The 20,825-nt window shown below is 46.5% G+C and overlaps 1 protein-coding gene across 1 annotated transcript in view; it reads left to right on the forward strand.

Moving 5' to 3' along the window:
• The window catches only part of PTH1R (parathyroid hormone 1 receptor), a 121,263-nt gene that overhangs the window by 2,273 nt on the left and 98,165 nt on the right, over positions 1-20,825 (forward strand). The gene's annotated exons all lie outside the window — the stretch shown is intronic.

The following is a 20,825-nucleotide window of genomic DNA, read 5'->3' on the forward strand; positions in this document are numbered from 1 at the left end:
CCTGAAAAGAATTTCCTGGGGAGTAAATCTCCCTTAACACCATGGGACTTAGTCCTGAGTAACCACGCATAGGGTAGGAATTGTACAGAAAATAAGTCCCACTGGATCCAACAGAACGTGCTACATAGGATCAGGTTGCAAGAACAAACCGACCTTGAAGGGTTGCAGACAGGCCGTAGTTTGGAGGTAGGGAGCATGCTCTGCACGCAGGTGGGATCTCTTGTTCAAAAAAGACCTTGGGCAGCAACTATGTCGCTCATCTGCCTTCCCAGGTTGGTGGGATTTCTGCCACGCGTCTGCACCAGATCTGAAACCCGGGGAAGGAAGCAGGAAGGTTGTAAGAATTCTGCTACTGTTGAAAAATTCACCAAGTGCTTAACAGCACACGATAGGAATCTAGCCCGCATCGAAAAGCCACCAGTAGCTTATCCCCTGGGATCAACCTGCTAAGCAATTGAGAATGCCATTACCGCTCATCGAGTATAGATACTTACTGCAATGTACCCCTGTAGCTAGACTATACTGTTAAAGGTGGAAAGGGCGAAAAACACACCTGGGTACTGTTTTGCAAAGAAACATCATCTCCCTGGTGTTAAACTAGAGCTCTGCTCCAGAATCCTTCTGCCCCGTGCGGTCACAGGGAGAGAAATCACTGCTTCTGGGTTTGCTTGTGTCCCAAAGCAGGACATCCTAGACCTGTGTGAAAACAGACAACGGGATTTTTATTTTTATTTTTATTTAAAGGCATATTTGAAGATCGTATGGGAGAAGAATTGTCGCCCATAGTCTCAGCATGGTCATCCTGATGTTACCTCTGACAGGCAGTTATTGTAGGGGGGCTGTATTTTAAATACCAGTTTGTTCCAGAATTTACAGGCAAATTAAATGTGTTTATATTTGTGGGCAGCGGTAGCTCTGTATGTTTGGGGAAGCGATGTCTCTGCACATGTTGTTGTTTAGTCGTTTAGTCGTGTCCGACTCTTCGTGACCCCATGGACCATAGCACGCCAGGCACTCCTGTCTTGCACTGCCTCCCGCAGTTTGGTCAAACTCATGTTCGGAGCTTCGAGAACACTGTCCAACCATCTTGTCCTCTGTCGTCCCCTTCTCCTTGTGCCCTCCATCTTTCCCAGCATCAAGGTCTTTTCCAAGGATTCTTCTCTTCTCATGAGGTGGCCAAAGTATTGGAGCCTGCACATAGTCTCTGCACATAGTCCGGGGCAATGATGCTGGGTTGAGCCCCTACATTTAGAACTTCCTCGCCCAGCAAAAGTTAACACAGTTGGGCACCTCCGGAAGGTTAGCCCCAAAATCCATTTACCTCTCACCTGAAACATTCCCCAGACAAACCTGTGCCCACCTTTTTCTGAGAAAAGAGATCCCATAGCCTCTGGGTTTTTATCTTCCTAGTGTTTGAAATCCTTTCTTCATAGTATGCCCTCCCTCTTTGCAAAGAATAGGAAATGCATTTTTCGTAGCTGCTGACAACCTTTGTCAGCATTCACTAAATCTCAGACTTAGACTGGCATGTGTCTGCACACATGCAGCTAGAACGTATTACCTGCCACCCCAATCTCCAATCAGTTCGGGATGCCAGGCGTTCCAGGTGAACTTACTCAGGACTTGTGTTTCCTTTTGGAAATGGGGCACAGCGGAGACTGTGATGTCTTTTTGATACGTGGTTTATTTACACACATAGGCACCCTGAGCCTACAATGGAGGGCTACACAGCAGAGTCTTGGTTCTCCCATAGACACAGCCCTGGATTCAGACAGGCACCAGCCCCTGTGCTTTCTGATTTTCTGCTTTTCTTTCTGCTACTTTACCTCTGTGTTACATTGCTCCTAAACTCTCTAAGCTTCCATCTGGCATTGCTTCTCATGCTCTCTGCTGTAAGCTGTTGGCTCATTTGCCATAATTCCTTTGATCCTCTGTTGTCCTAATGGCACATTAACTTACACAGGAGGTATTAATTAGTCTGGCTTAATTATCTTTAAACACAAGCTGATTCCAGAGGATTTAAAAGTGTCTAGTACACAGCTTAATACAGACGAGTCTGTTACCCAGTTTTAACACCCGAAGTCTTAATTAAATTTTAACACCTTCTAGGAATTTAGGGTGTCCAGCACCCACCAACTCATCGCACTATTGGTGATGTGGACCTTTGATCTCCAACCTCTTTCATCAGCAACCTTTCTAGGTCCTATGCACATTTAACATGAGACTAGGTCTCATTGTGCACAACAGGGTTTGTTTTTAAGCAAGCACGTACAGGACTGCATTGTTAACTTAGCAAAATTCTTCCTGGTGTGTGACTTATAAATTAGTGCAGAAGGTGTAACAGAATGAGCGTATGATGTTTTGAATGATAAAAAAAGTGCCATCAAAATTTATCCAGCCACCATCAGAAAGAAGATCTGGATTAATTACCCATAAATATGTATATTTAATTATGGAAATAAGGGGGAAAAAACCTGCTGCATACTTCACTATTTGAAGGGAAATCCTTATTATTTAATCCTCCCACCCCCCCCACAAAAACCCTGCAGGTATTTTGCTAGAGTGGGACTCTCCATATCTAGAGGCTAGGAATGCAAGACACATACGGTATCCCTGAGAGCATGTGTGATTCATATTAGAATCCTTTTAAAACTTTCTTACAATTCAGGTCGGCGTTTTTTCGCCAGAATAGGACCTTGCGAAACTCCCTGTTTGGAGAGGTGCGCAGATGTGCGAGAGATTTGGCTAATCCTGTGGAACAGTGGCAACTAAGCTTGGGAAATGGTAGCAGTTTGTGGAGAGAAAGGGAAGACCAATTTGGGATGAGAGGTGTGTGAGCCCCAGAGAAAGGAGCACAGGGCTCGGAGTGAAAAAAACTCAGGAAACAGAGAGCGCAAGGAAACTCCAAGTTGCACAAAAAAAACACGTTTCGCCCTTGTAGACCTGGGAAAGGTGCAGAAAAGAGCAAGCATCTTCTCTCTCTGAGCCACGGCTGAAACACTTGAGGCTTTTGCAGCTAGGAAAAGAGGGGATTGTGATAGAAGTGTATGCAGAGGTGAGAGCAATTTGTACGCAATTTTGCCTGATGCAAAGTGGAGTTTTTCTCCAACTCTCGAGGGGAGGAAGGCAGTCCATGAAGCCGTGAAGGTTGTGAGATTCTGAACAGACAAAAGGAAGCACTTTCCCCCCACGTTGCAGAGTAGAATTATGACATTTGCCCACACAAGTTATGGAAACCAAGTGAGATGGCTTGAAGAAGGAGGCGGACAAGACTCTCCATGGCTTCTAGCCACAGTGCCTATGTTCTTCCCCCACTGTGGACACCAGTTTCTGGGACTCGCAAATGAGGAGAGTTGCTGTCCCTGCTTGTGAGCTTTTCCTAGACATCTAGCTGGCCACTGGGGACATAATGTCGGATTGGAGGGGCTGTATATATCCATATGTCGTCCAAAACCAGTTTGAAGTCCATATCGTGATACCCGTTTCATAATTTTGGACCCGGAAATATATATTAAAAAATGATGCATGTGTTTGTTGTGCAAAAATCAGTGTGGAGAGAACTGTGAAGCCAGCCAGCGCCTCTACATAGCTCCATCCATATTTCAGACATCATGATTTATCGGTATATCGTGATGTTTAGCTGGTGATATATCACAATGTTCAAAACCAAATATCGCCCAGTCCTAATAGGTCATTCGCTTGATCTAGCAACCGGGCTCATTATTATCCCGGCGTATAAGACGACCGCCCCCAACTTTTCCAGTTAAAATATAAAGTTTGGGATATACTCGCCGTATAAGAAATACGACCCAGCGTATAAGACGACCCCCGACTTTTGTGAAGATTTTCCTGGGTTAAAAAGTAGTCTTATACGCAGGAATATACAGTATTATTTTTCCAGGCAGTTGTGCTATGTAGTCCAGAGGGGTTCCTCCACAATCCGTTAGAGAAGCAGTGATGTTGTTGTGTTGTTTAGTCGTGTCCGACTCTTCGTGACCCCATGGGCCATAGCACGCCAAGCACTCCTGTCTTGCACTGCCTCCCGCAGTTTGGTCAAACTCATGTTCGTAGCTTCGAGAACACTGTCAAACCATCTCGTCCTCTGTTTTCCCCTTCTCCTAGTGCCCTCCATCTTTCCCAAAAGCAGGGTCCATTTCCAGGGAGTCTTCTCTTCTTCTCATAAGGTGGCCAAAGTATTGGAGCCTCAGCTTCAGGATCTGTCCTTCCAGTGAGCACTCAGGGCTGGTTTCCTTCAGAATGGATAGGTTTGATCTTCTTGCAGTCCATGGGACTCTCAAGAGTCTCCTCCAGCACCATAATTCAAAAGCATCCATTTTTCGGCGATCAGCCTTCTTTATGGTCCATCTCTCACTTCCATACATCACTACTGGGAAAACCATAGCTTTAACTATACGGACCTTTGTCGGCAAGGTGATGTCTCTGCTTTTTAAGATGCTATTCTTAAAAATAGAAGCAGGGATACAATCCTTGTATTCCTAAAACTTTCTGGAGCCCCAAGGAACAGCCTGGTTTGCTTTTCCAAAGGGTCAGTCCTGCAGCGAAACTCGTTACAAAAGCAAGAGCGGAGTTATGATCGATCTACGAACTCAACTATTGTAGTGGTAAAGAGATGTTGTGCTGCCCTATTGGATTTATGTGAAGTGTCGATACTTTTCTCCTCCCACACTTACAATCACACACACACTTTTGATGTTCTGCATGCTTGGCGCCTTTCAATTATGGTTTACTGCTGTTCCTTTGTTGTGGAAAGTGGTGGACATTACAAAGGGGCTTACCTTCCTCCCAAATACCCTAGAAATGGCCTTTGTTGGTCTTCTTTAATTTTTCAAAGACTTGCTGAGAGATTCCAGTCAAGTTGGGCCAGGGGGAGAGTATCGTTGGGGTTTATACCAGTTGTCGGAGTCTATAAACACCGACAACTGGGAAACACTGGCCTGCGAGCGCTCCAGTTGGAGAACAGCCTTTACCAAAGGTGTCAGGGGCTTTGAAGACGCTCAAACTCAGGAGGCAAGGGAGAAATGTGCTAAGAGGAAGGCACGCTTGGCAAACCCACACCGTGATCAACTCGCCCGGAAACCAATGTCCCCACTGTGGAAGGACGTGTGGATCCAGAATTGGCCTCCACAGTTGCTTACGGACTCACTATTAAAACTGTGTTTATGGAAGACAATCATACTCGGCTACGAGGGATCGCCAAAGAAGATTGGGGGGGGGCATAGTCCAGGATGCACAATTTTGGGGGGGCTGAACACAAGGTCTGAGTAAATATATATAGGATCAAGCTGGTCAGCTGTTATCTCCCAGGAATAATAATAATAATAATAATAATAATAATAATAATAATAATAATAATATATTATTATTATTATTTATACCCCGCCCATCTGGCTGGGTTTCCCCAGCCACTCTTGGCGGCTTCCAACAGAAATATTAGAATATACTAATTTCTTAAACATTAAAAGCTTCCCTAAACAGGGCTGCCTTCAGATGTCCTCTAAAAGTCTGGTAGTTATTTTTCTTTTTGACATCTGTTCGGAGGGCGTTCCACAGGGCAGGTGCCACTACCGAGAAGGCCCTCTGCCTGATTCCCTGTAGCTTGGCTTCTCGCAGCCAGAAGGTCCTTGGTGCTGGACCGCAGTGTCCGGGCAGAGCGATGGATGTGGAGATGCTCCTTCAGGTATACTGGACCGAGGCCGTTTAGGGAAGAAGTCGCAGGAACATAGGAAGTTGTCCTGTTAGTCCCTCTAGCTCAGTAGTGTCTGCACTGACTGGCAGAGGCTCGCCAGGTTTTCAGGGTAAGAGATTTTCCCAGCCCTACCTGGAGGTGCTAGGAATTGAACCCGGGATCTTCTGCATGCAACAACCTCTGCCTGCAGACAGAGTCAATCCGAGCATCTCACACTTCACGGATCTAATACCGGAGGCTGTAGTTCGTCTGCGGCATTCCGCCAACCCGGCCTTCTGCTCTGGCTGTGATCTTTTACGAGCATTGTCTCTGGAAACTCTCCACCTGTTTTCCTCAATGTCAGGGAGGGGAAACTTCGAGAGTGGTTTAATAAAACAGAACTTGGAGGTGCTGCTTCCAGCTCGTGCGTCGAGGGGGGAAGCTTTCGATTCAACCCTAAACCTGTTGACTCCGAAGGGGATCCCGATGAGATAAATGGGGCTGAGTTTCTAGCAAGTAGGTTCTGAGAATTTTTCAGACTTTGTAGCTAAGATGGCCAGAAAGCAGTAGCATCTGATTAAATTCTGAGGGGTGTTGCCCCCAGCTAAGAATACGTAGCAAGAGAGGGGGCAGGGTTACAGCAAAAGGAATTGCAAAAATATCTATTTCAGTTTTTCTGTTTCTCATTTTTCCATTCTTGAGTTCGGCACTCCACATTAGTTTGTGATGATGATGAAGATGATTATTCAACCCATCTGACTGGGTTGCCCCAGCCATTCTGGGTGGCTTCCTACAAAATATTAAAAACACACAAAAAAGGCTTCATGAAAATTCATCTGCATTTTAGCACACGTTTAAGGTAAAGGGACCCCTGACCATTAGGTTCAGTCGTGAGCGACTCTGGGGTTGTGACGCTCATCTCTCATTCTTGGCCGAGGGAGCCGGCGTACAGCTTCCGGGTCATGTGGCCAGCATGACAAAGCCGCTTCTGGCAAACCAGAGCAGCACATGGAAACGCCGTTTACCTTCCCGCTATAGCGGTTCCTATTTATCTACTTGCATTTTGATGTGCTTTCGAACTGCTAGGTTGGCAGGAGCTGGGACCAAGCAACGGGAGCTCACCCTGTCACAGGGATTCGAACCGCCGACCTTCTGATCAGCAAGCCCTAGGCTCAGTGGTTTAGCCCACAGCACCACCTGGGTCCCTACGTTAATGTTAGGGTTGCCATATTTCAAAAAGTGAAAACCCAGAGTAGTTACACTTCCGGTGTCAGATTCCGGCTTTTCCCAGACACTGCTTCCGACTGCAGTATTCTGCCTATGTCCGGGAAATTCCGGATGCATGGCAACCCTACTTTATGGTGGTGGTGGTAGTATTAATATTAATATCATTTAAATGTGCACATATTCGTATGCAATTTGGTCTACCATATACTACTATATACTATATATATACTACAATTTGGTCTACTATATACTATTATTTTCTACTATATTATTGCAAGGGACGCAGGTGGCACTGTGGTCTAAGCCTAGGGCTTGCCGATCGGAAGGTCAGCAGTTCGAATCCCCGCGACGGGGTGAGCTCCCGTTGCTCGGTCCCAGCTCCTGCCAACCTAGCAGTTCGAAAGCATGTCAAAATGCAAGTAGATAAATAGGTACCGCTCCAGCGGGAAGGTAAATGGCGTTTCCGTGCGCTGCTCTGGTTCGTCAGAAGCGGCTTAGTCCTGCTGGCCACATGACCCAGAAAAACTGCCTGCGGACAAACGCCGGCTCCCTCGGCCAGTAAAGCGAGATGAGCGCCGCAACCCCAGAGTCATTCACGACTGGACTTAACTGTCAGGGGTCCTTTACCTTTACCATAGTCTATGCCAGGGGTCAGCAAACTTTTTCAGCAGGGGGCCGGTCCACTGTCCCTCAGACCTTGTTGGGGGCCGGACTATGTTTTGGGAAAAAAATGAACAAATTCCTATACCCCAGAGATGCATTTTAAATAAAAGGACACATTCTACTCATGTAAAAACATCAGGCAGGCCCCACAAATAACCCAGAGATGCATTTTAAATAAAAGGACACATTCTACTCATGTAAAAACATGCTGATTCCCGGACCATCCGTGGGCCAGATTGAGAAGGCGATTGGGCCGCCTCCGGCCCCCGGGCTTTAGTTTGGGGGCCCCTGGTCTATGCATGTCTGTACATGTTACCTGGCTGGAAAACTGCATTGCAAAATTCGGGGAGGTGCGAAATTGGAAGGTTCTGGTAGTGTTTCGAATGTGCAAATTAGGGAGCTTACCCCTTAAATGCAAACTGGATCGGATTTATCCCTTCATCCCTAGTCGCAGCCTTCATTTCCCATCCAGAATCCCTGCATGTTCACTATAGACAACCCAGCCTTGCAAACCATGCAGATCTCTTGGGCTGCTGCTGAATCAGGATGCGTGCAAGCGCTTGACGGATGTGTCCTGTGCACATCAAATGCATCGAAACCGTCATCTCAGCTCGATGAGGTGCAGCCCACAAGCCAGGTATCGCTTGCAGAACTATTTAAACTGCCACCATCTTAAATAAAATCAACCGAAAACAGAATGCCTAATCCAGAATGTCATTATTTTGCAAGCGGCATGCGAGCAAGTGCCATAAATTAAGGTTGCACAATTAAAGTGCTCTGTTCTGCTAGTGCAACAAATCCGCTTTATAAAAGGGGAGGGGGACTTTTTGCAGCTTGGAAAGCGATGGGGGGAAAAATCTTATTTTATTTTATTTATTTATTTTAACAAAGGGAAATATATTGAAAAGTGTGAGGTGAACAAATGATGGACAGAAAGATGAATGACCACAAGTGCAAGAAAAACCAGGGCGAAGGCCTCTTGTATAATCTTCCTGCAAACAAACCAAAATGAATGCTCAATGAAGAAAGGAAATAATCTGATCTCCGCGTAAGCCTTGTGGAAGTAAATCAGGATGAACGTTCAATAAACAGGTCATCTGGAGGAGCATTTAGCTTGCTTAGAAATCAAGTCATATTTTCCACTTCTTTTTGCCTAATATAAATAGTTTATTGGAGGGTAGGTGGGGGGGGGGGGAGAGAGAGACCTGAAAGGAATGGCAGTTTTCACTTACAACATCCTGGGTTTCATATGCAGCCACTGCTATTGTTGCTGCGATCAGTATTTCAGCACTTATCTCTGCCCCGAACGCGAGATAGCAAATAACGTTTTCCATATTATTATTATTATTATTAATTTTTTTTAGAAAGGATCCCCTGGTTTCATTCTGCTTGTCTTCTGAAGCCTACAATCCTGTACCCAGACAGTGGCTAATACCCCAGAGGACAGGATCACACTTCAAAATGACCTTAACAGATTAGACAACTGGGCCAAAGCAAACAAGATGAATTTTAACAAGGAGAAATGTAAGGTACTACACTTGGGCAGAAAAAATGAAAGGCACAAATACAGGATGGGTGACACCTGGCTTGAGAGCAGTACATGTGAAAAGGATCTAGGAGTCTTGGTAGACCACAGACTTGACATGAGTCAACAGTGTGATGCAGCAGCTAAAAAAGCCAATGCAATTCTGGGCTGCATCAATAGGAGTATAGCATCTAGATCTAGGGAAGTAATAGTACCACTGTATTCTGCTCTGGTCAGACCTCACCTGGAGTACTGTGTCCAGTTCTGGGCACCACAGTTCAAGAAGGATACTGACAAGCTGGAACGTGTCCAGAAGAGGGCAACCAAAATGGTCAAAGGCCTGGAAACGATGCCTTATGAGGAACGGCTTAGGGAGCTGGGTATGTTTAGCCTGGAGAAGAGAAGGTTAAGGGGTGATATGATAGCCATGTTCAAATATATGAAAGGATGTCATATAGAGGAGGGAGAAAGATTGTTTTCTGCTGCTCCAGAGAAGCGGACACGAAGCAATGGATTCAAGCTACAAGAAAGAGGATTCCACCTAAACATTAGGAAGAACTTCCTGACAGTAAGAGCTGTTTGGCAGTGGAATTTGCTGCCAAGGAGTGTGGTGGAGTCTCCTTCTTTGGAGGTCTTTAAGCAGAGGCTTGACAGTCATCTGTCAGGAATGCTTTGATGGTGTTTCCTGCTTGGCAGGGGGTTGGACTGGATGGCCCTTGTGGTCTCTTCCAGCTCTTTGATTCTATGATTCTATTTCCTTGAAAGCAAGCCCTCTTCAACTCACTGGGACGTAAATCTGAGTAGACACGTATTCATAGAATCATAGAATTGTAGCATTGGAAGGGACACCAAGGATCATCTAGTCCAACCACCTGCCATGCGGGAATTACAGTTAAAGAATCCAGGGCAGATGGCTATCCATCTCTGTTTTTAAAACCTCTAAGGAAAGAGAGTCTACCAGCTCCCGAGCGAGTCCGTTCCGCTCTTAGCGTCAGAAAATTCCTCCTGATGTCCTGGTAGTTTGAATTCAATTGCGCCTCATTCTCCCCTTCCTACAAAAAATAAGAATGCTGAGTTTGCTAATGAGTCTGAATGCCAAATTAACACGCATTCAGGTGCACTGCTTTCAATCAAGAATACTTGACATTATCTCCAGTTTCCCCACCTTGCAGCACGATTTGCAGTGCCATTATGTGCTCCTGTGTGTGTTTCTTTAAAGCAGCTTGCACTTCGCTTTATTTTCGTGGAATTAATTCCGCTGGATTCTCTCTCTCTCTCTCTCTCTCTCTCTCTCTCTCTCTCTCTCTCTCTCTCTCTCTCTCTCTCTCTCTCTCGTGGAAACTGGTTGGCATCCCCTTTTAATCTACATGCTGATGCAATTATTCTTCATTGCTGCTGCTCTTACTGTACTCCCTTCCTGCTTTCTAATTATAGCAGAAGTTATTACGGGTTTAACTGTGCCCGAATAAGATGGTCATGAAACTTGAGTTTGCCTCGAGCTTAAATTAAACAGAGAATCATCTCCCCCCCCCCTCGGTGTGGGGACCCACACATTCAATCAACCGTTGAGAGTCCAGGCATAGGCGAACTCCGGCCCTCCAGATGTTTTGGGACTACAACTCCCATCATCCCTAGCTAACAGGACCAGTGGTCAGGGATGATGGGAATTGTAGTCCCAAACATCTGGAGGACCAGAGTTTGCCTAGGCCTGGTTGGGACCATTTTCATGAGATCGGAAGAAGGGAAGGTGACTTCATTTGCATCTCCCTTGACCAACACCTACCAATCTGGGAGAGGACTTCTTTTGTGGTTTTCTCCTCTCTTTAGGAGCATTTCCACACCTCCATTTCCCTCCCTGGGAGGGGAAACCCAGGCTTTAGCACTGAACAGTGTTAGAAATTACCCAGGCGCCAGGCGTATTTTGCGACTGCAGACTTGGGTGTTTTTAAGGACTGTTGTTGGATGAGAGATGGTTAGGTGCTTGGTTTGCAGAAGGTGGTTGGTCTGAGAATAAACAGCTAAGTTGACATATATTTCGTATATAAAGGGTGCGCTAATGGAAATATTCCTACCGACTCTTTTGCATCTGTGTTGTTACGCATTGCTGAATAAAGTCCGACTAATTGGGATCTCCACTTGGTCGCAATTGGATCCACATCAGTCACAAAACAAAAACCCCAAAGCTGCATTTTTACGTGAATCTTACTATCTAACGAGACCATGGATCCATAAAATGAAAGCAATAAACAATGTACAGTACTGCAGTCACACAATCAAGCGATCAGTAGCTGAACTGATCTGAACCAATGAGCTGAACTAAATGAGCTGAACTAAAACAAAACAAAAGGAGCCGCAAAAACAAAAACTCAAAAGAAATAGCAAAAACAGACAGACCTCAGCGTAACAGTCAAAACGGAAGCATGGCGCTCAAAACGGGAGCATGTTCAGCTTCCGAAGAAAGTTTGCAAACTGGAACACTTACTTCCGGGTTTGCAGAGTTTGGGTTCCAAGTTGTTAGAGTACCAAGGTGTTTGAGAACCAAGGGACCACTGTATCTAGAATATTGCCTGGTGCTGGAGAGGAGTGAAACGGCTCACAGCTTCACACCCAGCTCATTTTGCTCCCAGAAAGATCTGGCTGGCTTCTGCTGGAAGCCGAATGAACCGAATGAGCGAGAGGTTTCCTACTGTCTTATGATACGTTTTTGATACGCATGCCTGAGAGATGAATGTCCGACTTTGTTTGCAGTGGATTCAGCATGAGGAAGGTGTGAATCTTTCTGCGGAGATTTCTTGCACGTTTAGAACGCTTGTAGGCTATGGAGGTGAACGGATGTCATGACTATTTGAGCAGTACAGTCGGACCTTGGTTTTCGAACAGCTTAGTTCTCGAACGTTTTGGCTCCCAAACGCCGCAATCCTGGAAATGACGCTTCCGGTTTGCGAACTATTTTTGGAAGCCGAATGTCTGACGGGGATTCCGCAGCTTTCGATTGGCTGCAGGAGCTTCCTGCAGCCAATCAGAAGCCGTGCTTTGGTTTCTGAACGTTTTGGAATTCGAATGGACTTCCGGAACGGATTCCGTTTGACTTCCAAGGTACTACTTTACTCAAAAACACTGTTGGATAGTGTCATTTCATTATTTTGTGGACCTGCAATACTTGTTTGGAAGCCTGTTGGGTCCTTCAGAGCACTTACACCAAGTGCTTCAGAGCACTTACACCATTTTCATCATGTTTTCTCTCAGTACAGTACATGCAGTAAACTTGATTGCTTTTTTCCACAGCCTCTCCCCGTCTTTAAACATAATATTATGCCTCACATCTTTACCCCATCCTATCATTACCGATTTCACTTGTTCGTCCTTCACAAGCCACTCCAACAACAAGTTATATATCTTTGAATGATTTTTACTCTTTGTATCTAGGAATTCCGATTCCAATCTGGATTTTTCTGTTTGGAACCCTGTATTTCTGTTGTCTACCTTAAACATTTCATTAATCTGATGATAATTGCAACCAGCCATTTAGCTTATCTTTAAGCTGTTCATAAGACTTTAATTTAAATTTATTATCAACTTCAATCAGCAAATCACTATATTTCAACCACTTGGTTTCCATATTTAATCTTTTATAAGCTTTAGCCTCTAATGGTGAAATCCACCTAGGTGTTCTTCTTTGTAATAAATCTTTGTACCGGTTCCTAATCCCATACATTAAACAACGATTTTCTAATCATACGATTTTTTAAATCCACTGTGGGCCTTTATCTTATTATACCATAAATAGGCACGCCAACCGAATGCATTGTCAAATCCTTCCAAATCTAAAAGATCAGAGTTTTCCAACACAAACCAATCTTTAAGCCAACAAAACACTGCAGCTTCAAAATAAATTTTTAAATCTGGCAGAGGGGAATCAGTGTGTGTTTTTACATGAGTAGAATGTGCTCTTTTAGTTAAAATGCATCTCTGGGCTATTTGTGGGGCATAGGAATTCGTTCATATATATATCCGTGTTTCTCCAGAAATAAGACACCATCTTACATTTATTTTTCCTCAAAAAAACACACTATGGCTTATTTTCAGGGGGTCTTATTTATTTTTTTCCTCCTCCTGCTGCTGCAGCCGGCATTGCTGCTGCGCCTATCACTGTGTCTTATTTTCGGGGTATGGCTTATATTCCTTGAATGCTTAAAAATTCTGCAACGTCTTATTTTATGGCTACGTCTTATTTTTGGAGAAACCGGGTACACACAAACACACACACACACAAGCTGGCCCTGCCACGTGTTGCTGTGGCTAATCCCTGTGACTGCCCCCACCCTGTGCCAATCCATGACGTATCCTGCCCCCTCTTCCCCCCACCTTATCCCTGTGATTCCCCCCACCCTGTGCTGACCCATGATGTATCACACTCCCTCTTCCCCCCACCCCCGGCTCACCCCTGTGACTGGTCCCACCGTGTCCTGACCTATCCCGTCCCCTCCTCCCCCCAACCCCCACCCAGGAGAGTCAGTACCTCCATTTGGCCTAGTCTGTAAAGGCTTCGGCCTAGTATGTAAACGGGAGCCGAAGTGCTGTTGAGAGGAAAGGTTTTATAGGTGCAATACCAGTGTAGCCACCACTAGAGGGCGCTGGTTTGCAACCTGCTTCTTTTCCCAGAATGCATTTTCGTCTGAGTGGTGTGTTTTGAAACACTGGGTTTTGGGTTTTTTACTTGGCACAGGTGTGGCATCTGTCTTTGCAAACAGTATGGGCTTGCTCTCATATTCACATGCGGCATTGTGTCAAAATTTGAACGCAATTGGTCAAGCGGTTTTAGTGAAACGTGGATACTAACGGACATGGCCAGTTTACACACACACAGAGAGAGAGAGAGGGGGGGGGGAGAGAGAGAGAGAGAGAGAGTCTGGCCCCCCACAAGGTCTGAGGGACAATGGACTGGCCCCCTCCTGAAAAATTTTGTTGACCCCTGACTTACACCTACAGCTGTGAGATTTCTGCCCACCGCCTACTCTCAAATACAGAGAATGCATTGCAGGGGGTTGGTCTAGATGAGCCTTGGGTTCCCTTCCAACTCTATCAAATAGATAAACTCATGAAGAGCTCGCAGCCTCCGTGGTCAGCTGGTTTGATTGTTTGCTGCCTTTGCAGATACTGTAGCAAACTTCCCCTAATGTTTCTTTGGAATGTATCTCCCTTTAGGGTTCTTTGTTTGTTTGTTAAACCCTCCATGCTTGAAAAGGGGGCTTCTGGTGGGCATTTTTTATTAAAGCTGAAAAAAGGAGATTTACTAAAATAAATAAAAACATGTGGAGCTGGCTGACAGAGAACGTTAAATGTCTGGAGGAATCAGTACCTGCATGAAGTCCAAAAGATTACCAGCGCGCTGTTAGTAATTGAATTAGAGCCAGTGCATTGTCAAACGTGATGTAAGAAAAATTGAATCTGAAATCCTGGGAGATAATTAAATACAGGCGGGGGCAGGGAGAGAAAGAGAAAGAAGATCATCTCGGAAAAGAGCAATCGTCTCCGCCCACTCAATGCGTAGGCCCCGTTTTCGAAATCAGCTTCGAAGTTAACCAGAGGTGTGAATAATTCAGGTCACCGACTGCAGGTGGCTTACACAATAAAGAAAATAAATCCATCCCCTTCTGTTAGTGCATTGTATCTGTGCCATATATAGGTGTCTGTGTAATGTACTGTATAATTAGGCATAATGTATAATGTATGGGGTGTTAGGGGAGGGGTAAGTGCCTCTGGTGGGGGACACATCATGCTCCTTCTGGGGCAGTTTGTCCACCTTTGGTCTCCACCCTGCACTCAGTTGTCCCCTGTGGCTCGCAGGAGCTGTCAGCATGCAACAGCGGCCACAAACCTGGGAACAGCTTTGACTGGCTGGCTTAACCAAAGGAGGGCGGACGATGGGTCTCAAACCCTCGGTGAGTTAGGGGCTTCCCATGCATGCAAAGACAGGATCGGGCAGACTGAGTAGATGAGACCAAGAGTGAGTCCAACGGCCAACAAGGTGGTCTCAGACTCTGCACATAGAATCATAGAGTTGGAAGAGACCACAAGGGCCATCCAGTCCAACCCCCTGCCAAGCAGGAAACACCATCAAAGCATTCCTGACAGATGGCTGTCAAGCCTCCGCTTAAAGACCTCCAAAGAAGGAGATTCCACCACACTCCTTGGCAGCAAATTCCACTGTCGAACAGCTCTTACTGTCAGGAAGTTCTTCCTAATGTTCTGGGCTGCATCAATAGGAGTATAGCATCTAGATCAAGGGAAGTAATAGTACCACTGTATTCCGCTCTGGTCAGACCTCACCTGGAGTACTGTGTCCAGTTCTGGGCACCACAGTTCAAGAAGGATACTGACAAGCTGGAACGTGTCCAGAGGAGGGCAACCAAAATGGTCAAAGGCCTGGAAATGATGCCTTATGAGGAACGGCTTAGGGAGCTGGGCATGTTTAGCCTGGAGAAGAGAAAGTTAAGGGGTGATATGATAGCCATGTTCAAATATATAAAAGGATGTCATATAGAGGAGGGAGAAAGGTTGTTTTCTGCTGCTCCAGAGAAGCTGACACGGAGCAATGGATTCAAACTACAAGAAAGAAGATTCCACCTAAACATTAGGAAGAACTTCCTGACAGTAAGAGCTGTCCGGCAGTGGAACTTGCTGCCAAGGAGTGTGGTGGAATCTCCTTCTTTGGAGGTCTTTAAGCAGAGGCTTGACAGGCATATGTCAAGAATGCTTTGATGGTGTTTCCTGCTTGGCAGGGAGTTGGACTGGATGGCCCTTGTGGTCTCTTCCAACTCTATGATTCTATGACCCACTGCGAGTCACCCTTCCATCCCTCCGCCCTGGCTTCAGATCAGCCGGCCGCCGCAGAAGCATTTCTCACCGTTGCTTCGTATAACCCAGTCTGCTGCTGTTGCATGTCACACGACGCAGCGCGTGAATAGGCCTTAATTATCCCATCATATGACTCTTTGGTTTCGCTCTCTGCCTCATTTCCAGTCATCGTTCCTTGCCTCTCGTCCTCGGCCTTCCGCCGCTCGCCGCAATTAACTCTGTTTGTGTCTCCTCTGTCTTTCCATTCCTCAGATCGCTTTCTGCTCTGGGGCTCTTGACTTACGCCTCCCTGCAGAAACCGCAGGATGAGCCAGGAGGGTGGCGAAAGCCGAGATGTTTCCCCGTAGATCCATCGGCTGAGTCAGACCAGTGTTCGAGAACGCATGTCAGCCCAGCAACAGGGAGAGAGGGGGGGCGCAGCTGAGCTGGGGCCTGCAGAGGGTCCCAGGGGCCAGATCGAAAGCCTGGGAGGGCCACATATGGCTGCTAGGCCAGGGGTCCTTGACCCTGGTTCTAAGAGCTAAGCAGATTTTTGTGTTTATTCTGGAAAATATATACATATATATTCTTATTTTATTAATACAGTGGTACCTCTACTTACCGACGCGATCTGTTCCGGGGTGCTGTTTGCACCCGAAAAGTCCGTAAGTACAGTGTCGCTTCTGCGTGTGAGCATGCCGCAATATAGTGCTCCCGTGCATGCGCGAAGCACGCAGATCGCTCCTGCGCATGCGCAAAGCGGTGAACCCGGAAGTAAACACTTCCGCGTTTGTAACCTGAAAAGAATGCAACATGAAGCAAACGCAACTCGAGGTAGGACTGTATAACACTCGGTTGTAGGAAGAAACCTCAAAGCGGCTCGCAGAAACGATAAAGGAAGGAAGTCGTCGCTAAAAAGTTTGCAGCCATAATTTAGAACATGCAGAAGGTTGGAGCCGCAAGAGAATAGACGAAAGCAAACAGAAACTCCCTGCGAACTTCCTAAATGTCCGAATAGGCTCGTCGAAAGAAGAACGTCTCCAGCAGGCTCCAAAAAGAATTCAGTGGAGATGCTTGCCTGGCATGAACTGGCAGGGAGTTCCAAAGTTCCGCTACTGCCAGGCTTGGGGTGCTGTTGAATTACGGTTCCCATCATGCCCTACCAGCATGGCCAATGGTTTGGGATGATGGGAGACCGCTATTTGGAGATGCACCCGTTAGTCACACACACACCCCGGCAAAAGTCTTTGCCAGACCCCTCTGCACAAGGAAGTAAAGGGTTTGCCCTGGGAGCTTCCTGCCTCCCCATCTCTCAGAGGGCGCTGAGTTTCTCCTATCGATTGGGAACCAAGCCGCCAGAACTTTGACTGCTGGCCTCTGGAACCGCTGATGTCTTATCTCTTGCACTTTGCACGGAACCGAGACTGAGGTTCAAGGAGAGCGAGGGGGTCGGCGAGGGCACGTAGACCTTATCCACCTGTGGGCTGAGTCAGCGCCTTGCAAAGGCCTGCGAGATAAAAGATGCCGAGGAGGGCCGACTCAGCACAAGCCGTGCCAAACAGCCTGCCTCTCTCTGGAGGCTGGCCAAGCTTGGGTCATTCAGTGCAGGCTCTTTGGCGGAGGAGATGGAAGGTGGTCCAGTTCTGGGCACCACAGTTCAAGAAGGATACTGACAAGCTGGAACATGGCCATAGGAGGGCAACCAAAATGGTCAAAGGCCCGGAAACAATGCCTTATAAGGAACGGCTTAGGGAGCTGGGTATTTTTAGCCTGGAGAAGAGAAGGTTAAGGGGTGAAATGATAGCCATGTTCAAATACAGTGGTACCTCGGTTTATGAACACAATTGGTTCCGGAAGTCTGTTCATAAACTGAAGTGTTCATAAACTGAAGCAAACTTTCCCATTGAAAGTAATGGAAAGTGGATTAATCTGTTCCAGACGGTCCACAGAGTACTTAAACTGATGCATTCATAAACTGAAGCCAACTTTCCCATTGAAAGTAATGGAAAGTGGATTAATCTGTTCCAGACGGGTCCGCGGAGTACTCAACCTGAAGCGTACTTAACCCGAAGCATGGGTGTAATTGGTTCCGGAAGTCTGTTCATAAACTGAAGCGAACTTTCCCATTGAAAGTAATGGAAAGTGAATGAATCCGTTCCATATGGGTCCGTGGCGTTTGTAAACCAAAAATTCATAAACCGAGGTGTTCATAAACCGAGGTTCCACTGTATATAAAAGGATGCCATATAGAGGAGGGTGAAAGGTTGTTTTCTGCTGCTCCAGAGAAGCGGACACGGAGCAATGGATTCAAGCTACAAGAAAGAAGATTCCACCTAAACATTAGGAAGAACTTCCTGACAGTAAGAGCTGTTCGACAGTGGAATTTGCTGCCAAGGAGTGTGGTGGAGTCTCCTTCTTTGGAGGTCTTTAAGCGGAGGCTTGACGGCCATATGTCAGGAATGCTTTGATGGTGTTTCCTGCTTGGCAGGGGGTTGGACTGGATGGCCCTTGTGGTCTCTTCCAACTCTATGATTCTATGGTAGTCATTTGTTTGTGTTGAGGTGGCATACCCTCCGAGTGCCCCGATTTTCCAGGGACAGTCCGGGTATTACCAAAGCCATCCCGGCTTCGGATTCAATCCCAGAATGTCCCTATTTCCCCTGCCATTGCTGCTTCTGTGGTTTCCAGAAACTGGGATTCAGAAGCCATGGGTCAGGACATTCTTGGGCAAAGCATCTTGTACCTGGGGCAGCTGTTGAAAAGCCTGCCCTCTAGTGGCTGATTAGCAGCAGCCACAATATTGAATGCTTTGCTGGTGTCACCCTCCCTATCTCAAATTCTCTGGCTGGCCCCGTACGATATGTGCGGCGATATTCCACGCATTCCTAGCAAGATCAGCCTGTGAGGTCGCAGCTTTTAAATCTTTCACCAGCGCTGACATCACTTTTGTGGCGCCAGGCCAGGACCTTGGACCAAGTGTGTTTCCCTGCCAGCCAGCGAACGAGGAACGTCCTAGTTTCTGACTCTGTGGATATTTTGGTCGCGGGGCCTGGGCGGTAGTTAGGCAGGATTGAACCAGCAGGAGGAGCTCCTCAGATTCCATGCGTGGCCATGGAATCATAGAGTTGGAAGGGACCCCAAGGGTCATCCAGTCGGGATATCAAATCCAAACTCTTCTTCTTCTTGGTTTGAGTCCAGCCCACACAAGGAGGACACCAAAAGGATGTGTCCATGTGATATGGTGACTCATCTCCCAGAGTATTCATTCATTCATTCATTTATACCCTACTCATCTGGCTGGGTTTCCCCAGTCACTCTGGGCGGCTTCCAACAGAATATTAAAATACAATAATCTATTAAACATTAATTAAACAGAGCTGCCTTTAGATGTTTTCTAAAAGACAGGTAGTTGTTTTTCTCTTTGACATCTGGTGAGAGGGCATTCCACAGGGCGGGTGCCACTACCGAGAAGGCCCTCTGCCTGGTTCCCTGTAACTTGGCTTCTCACAGTGAGGGAACTGCTAGAAGGCCCTCGGAGCTGGACCTCAGTGTCCGGGCAGAACAATGGGGGTGGACTGGGCCGAGGCTTAGCATGTCAGTGACCAAGAGCTTCCAGTAGCTTTGACCAACCCAGAAGTTGTGCCAATATTGAAGTCTCTTTGCGATGGGTTCCTGGAATAACCAACAGTCCTATTTCATCTCTCATCAGCTCGATGTTACCCAACAAAGTTGGATGCTGGAAGGTCCAGGACAGATTGGTCCTCCTCCATGCAGCGCAGAGTTAAACTATGGAACTCAGTCCCACAGGAGGGGAGAGTTGCTCTCCTGCTCGGATCCTGCTTGCTGGTTTCCCGCAGGCATTGGGTCGGCCACTGTGAGAACAGGATGCTGGACTGGATGGGCCCATTGGTTTGATCCTGCGGGTTCTTCTTGTGGCCTATACATCCCATCATTGCTCCAGTGAAAATTGGGAGAGGGGGCATCCTCGGCAGCCAGGAATGAATTAGAGGAGAGGCCAACTTATTTAATTTCCATTTGCTCCGAAATGAACGCCACGGGTAACCAATGGACGCAGGACAGTCATGTATCCAGCAACTGGGTTCCTTTGACTTCACGCCATGCTGTTCTATCTCAAAGTGCATAATAAAAAAAATCCTTCAGTAGCACCTTAAAGACCAACTAAGTTTTTATTTTGGTATGAGCTTTCGTGTGCATGCACACTTCGTCAGATACACTGAAACAGAATCCACCAAACCCTTATGTATATTCAGAGGGTGGGGGTGATGGGAATGGGTGATGGGCTGATGGGAGTGGTAAACCTGTAGATGGCTGTTAATGACAGCTGATGACTGCAATGGGTCCTGGGGGGGGGGAACAAGGGCTGAGGCGCTAAAGAAAGCTTGATCATGCATAATGAGATAAGAAGCCAATGTCTTTATTCATCCCAGGTGGCTCCATGGTTTTAAGCTTGGTAAACAGGCCAAACCCTACGCCAAAGGATAAAGGGACATAAATCTGACATCAGGAACCACAAAACAGAAAAACCAGTAGGAGAACACTTCAATCTCCCAGAACATTCTATACAAGATCTCAAAGCAGCTGTTTTATTACAGAAAAATTTCAGGAACAAAGTGGAAAGAGAAGTTGCTGAATTGGAACTCATTACCAAGCTTAAAACCATGGAGCCACCTGGTCTGAATAAAGACATTGGCTTCTTATCTCATTATGCATGATCAAGCTTTCTTTAGTGCCTCAGCCCTGGGATGAATAAAGACATTACCACTCCCATCAGCCCATCACCCATTCCCATCACCCCCACCCCCACCCTCTGAATATACATAAGGGTTTGGTGGATTCTGTTTCAGTGTATCTGAAGAAGTGTGCATG

The sequence above is a fragment of the Zootoca vivipara genome, chromosome 12 (genome assembly GCF_963506605.1).
Source record: "Zootoca vivipara chromosome 12, rZooViv1.1, whole genome shotgun sequence".
Taxonomy (NCBI): domain Eukaryota; kingdom Metazoa; phylum Chordata; class Lepidosauria; order Squamata; family Lacertidae; genus Zootoca; species Zootoca vivipara.